This window comes from Alligator mississippiensis, chromosome 15 (assembly GCF_030867095.1).
Source record: "Alligator mississippiensis isolate rAllMis1 chromosome 15, rAllMis1, whole genome shotgun sequence".
Lineage (NCBI taxonomy): Eukaryota > Metazoa > Chordata > Crocodylia > Alligatoridae > Alligator > Alligator mississippiensis.
This window is the reverse complement of record NC_081838.1, coordinates 24,742,365-24,746,859: the sequence shown is the minus strand read 5'-3', so window position 1 is coordinate 24,746,859 and position 4,495 is coordinate 24,742,365.

Sequence of the window (4,495 nt, the reverse complement as noted above, 5' to 3'; positions counted from 1 at the left end):
GACACGGGACAGGAAGCGCGGAGGGGGGGCAGGAAACAGCAGGGGGGGCTGCACGTGTGTGTGTGTTTGTGCACGAGACAGGAAGCTGCCCTGGGGGAAGCGGGAGGGGGAAGAGAGAGCTTGCTGGGCCTGGGGCTGCCGGGGGGGTGGTGCAATGCGTGTGCAAGAGGGTCGGGGTGGAAGGCAGGGACCTGGACTCTGGGGTTCGCTCCATGCTCCCCCTCCAGGCCTAGTCTCTGCTGCCCTCTGGCCACCTGCAGCCTGGGGGGTGAGGGCGAGTGTGTATGGGGGAGTCTATGCAACTGCCCATATGGTCCTCCCCAGTGGAGGTGCAAGCCCCACCCCCCGGGACTTGGGCCTGTCCCTACCCCAGTCCCCCCGACCCAGAGGGAACCCAGGTGTCCCCCCAGTCTTTTCACAGCCGGGCTGGGGGCTGTGATGCAGGTTGAAGGGTTCTCACAAATATTAATTAGCTCCTCCTAATTACCCCCTTTCCGGTCCCCCCCAGCCCCTCGGTGCCCAGCCGCAGCCAGAAACACGTCCCAACAAGGAGTTGAGCGAGGAGGGCAGGGTCCCCATGCGTGGGGTAGGGGGCACCCACCCCTGCTCCTTATCCACAGGGACCTCCAATTAAATGCTGTCCCCCTGCCTCCAGCCATCCCCAGATGTGCCCGCAGAGGGAGCTGCACTGGATCACTGACCAATGTTCTAATTGGCTAGGGTAAGTCATTAGTGCAACCTCCTCTTAATACTGTTATTATTACTATGCACACACACACTGCTCTCTATTCATAAAAACACTAACTGTAATCTATTACAGAATAATAGAGACTAGAACAGACACTATTTGCACTCCCGCGTGCAGTGTGTGTACACAAGTGTTCACTGGTGTCTATATTATTTTGGGTGTGTCACATAGGCAACAGATATATACTATATTGCAGTCACTGTCATCAACCCTGCATATTCTATAGACACTAGTTTATGCATAACTTGTAGACGTGCATGTAGACATATAGACGCTAGCATCCGTATAACATGGCAGATGCTGGTCATTACACCACATACACATTTCTATGCACAGTGTATAGCTCGACACTGTATAGGATGTGTAGTGTAGATAACGCTGTATATCATCTATATACACTGTGTATATAGTGGCAGCTGTGGTGTAGAGAATAATGTTCCATGTGTAAGATAATAGCAGCTCTACTATGCGGTGTAGATAACAGTGGACAAAAATATAGTGTTGATCGATATATGGTGGCCTATGTGGTACAGACAATAGCATCTATGTTACACATATAATAGTGTCTATGATGTTGCAGGTCTAACGTTATAGCCGCAGCCGCTATTCACTGTGCCAGGCATTACTCTCAATGTGGTGTAGAGCTCCACGCTGTAGAGGATGTGCACTACATAGCAGAGAATAGCCTATATGTAGTGCACATCCTCTACAGCGTGGAGCTTTACGCCACCTCGGGAGTAATGTCTGTGGTGCAGAGAATAGCATCTATAATGTCATGTATATGATGGCACCCAGGGATCAAATTGCATGTCGATTCAGGGGGGTGGGTCAACTGGTTCACTGATTCACACGTCCAATCAGAGACCCCCCCCCCCCCCGTTATGATTTTCAAATCTTACAGGGGGGCTCGTGTCATAGGGGCTCAGCCCCCCAAAATTCAGACCCTTGTAGCATTTATAGTATATGTAGTGTAGAGCAGTGCTTCTCAAACTATCTGATGTGTCAGACCAGCAATTTTTTTTCCAGTGGGCCAGGGACCAGGGACCAGTTCAGCCCGTGGCAGCAACTGCGTGTAACAGCGCTACACAAATGTGCAACTGTTTGTTTCTCTTTCCTCACCTCGCACGACGTGACATCACCTGGAGCGTTGGAACGTACAAACTGTGGTGCTATGACATATCAATGTTATGCTCCTGAAAATATATTTCTCTCTTTCCTGGCAACTCGCTGCAGACCGGCAACCGGTGGCTCATGGACCAGCACTGGTCCGTGGACCACCACTTTGAGAAGCACTGGTGTAGATGATTAGTGTACATAACATAAAGAATAGAGCTATACATCTTGTATATAATGGGGCCTGTGGTATAGAGAATAGTGTCTAGAGTATTACACATGCCAGGTAATAGCATCTATAGTGTACGTGTAACACTATAAACACTATTCTCTACACTACCTCTAAGATAATAGTGTCTATAGTGTTACATATATAAGAAGTGCTTATAGTATAGGTAGTGTAGATAAGTATATAATATAGGTGTGTATATAATAGTGTACATACTACGGATGCTATTATCTTAGATGTGTAACATCATAGACACTATATTTCCTTACGCTAACATCGACACTATTCTCTGCATCCCAGACACTGTGTACCTGGTGTATAGATCAATGCTGTATATTATTTACACTGTTATCTATACTACATATAGACACTAGTATCTTGCACTGTCACAGCATAGGCACTATTCCCTGCACCACATACAGTGTCAGTCTATACTCCCCATATATCATGGTGCCTGGGGTGCAGAGAAGAGTGCCTGTAACCAACTGGGCTGGGCAATCATTTCAGCTAGGGGTTTGGAGAGCTAGTGAGGGCAGCCCTGGCCCTTAGTCACCATCTCAGGACCAGAAGTCTTGCCCCCTACCCTCTGATCTTTGCCACCAGGATTACTCCTTTTGGGAACGGGGTTCGCCATCCTGGAACCGGAAAACCCCCCACAACTGATGTACTCCAAATCACACATCTACAATAACAGTATTTTATTTTTAAAAAGTGTATTTTTGTCTCAAATTGTGTGTTTGTGTTGTGTAGATAGAGTTGATTGCATCAGAGCTCAAAATGAAGCCTTACTTTTCTATATTGGGGAGGGGAGGGGAGGGGTGTGCATGAGGTGTAGATGTGGGTAGCTGAATATGGCAGTTTATGGTGGGCTGCATTGTGCATGTATGTGTGTGGTGAGGTGGGTATGGGGGGGTATGTGCATGGGTGTAGGGCTGTGGGAGTGGATATGGGGTTTCTGAGGCTGCATGTGTGTGTAGTGGGGTCTGGTGGTATGTATGAATGTGAGCAGGTATGGGGTGCTTGTGGGGATGTGTGGGTGCATATGGGGGGGGGGGTTGCAAGTGAACACGTGCAGTGTGGGTGTGCACAGCCCAGGCTGCAGTGGCTTCTTCCAGCAGGAACACACACACACACTGGCACCCCACACCCACTCCAGTGCTGTCCACCCAGGCTGAGCCACAGTGGTTGTTGGGCACAAACTGTAGCTTGGCCCTGGGGGGGGGATGAATGGCTCCTGTCTTCACTGCTGCACCACCCCACATCTCCATCCCCACCCTATCCAGCCTGCAAGCTGTATGTTGCCTACCCCTGGTCTATCACATGAAAGTGTGAAAAAGAGCATCTGTGCTGTTACACAAATACTAGAGATGATTACTACAGTATTATACACACAGTGCACATGCATACACATTGTGTATTGTGTATAATAGTGTTATATACACAGCGTGTGCATACACACTGCATATTACGTGTACTATTATCTACACACAATATTACACTAAGGCTGCCATATATAGCAGCATACATCAGATACTATTATCTATATCATATAAGCCATTATATACATGGTATGCATCTATACTGCACATATTACAGACACTTATGTACACCACCTATTTTATTTTTATATATATATATATGAGTGTAAAATGTCACACAGACAAAATATTATAAATGCTGTTATCTACACTGCATGCATTACAGATGCTATTTATATTAGCCTACAAGACAAGGTTGTAGCTAACACAGTGCAGACTGTAAGTAGCATCTATTACACTTTGTGTACGTACACACAAACTTGCACACACACACAACCACACTGCACATACAGATTACATTACACACTATTATCTACACTATATTACATCTAATATATAATAGCATATCAGATGCTATTATCTGGACACTTGCATACAGTGCATGTACACACTACACCCACACCCAGCCTGTTATACACTATCATCTACACTATACATTACACCTAGTATATTATAGCATATCAGTTGCTATTGTCCACACAATTGCATATACTGCATGTGTACACTACACACGTTATTAATATATATAACATAATCAGTCTACACAATTAGTGCATATGCGTGCGCGTATACACACACACACACACACACACACACACACACACACACTGCAGTGACCTAGGGGGTGCTCTCCAGCTCTATGCTGGGTCCAGCCCAGTTCACACTTCTTGTTCCTTGTGATGCAGATGACAAGAACTGGTGCATCCTTCACCAACCTTGCCTGGTAGGGGGAGCGGGCACACAGGGCATGGCTGGGATCCAGCAGGCCCAGGATCCGCTGCACCGGTGGGTCCAGACACAAGCATGGGTGCAAAACTCTGCCCTCATGGTAGGATAAAACATGAAATCCCAAGACTGAATCCACCT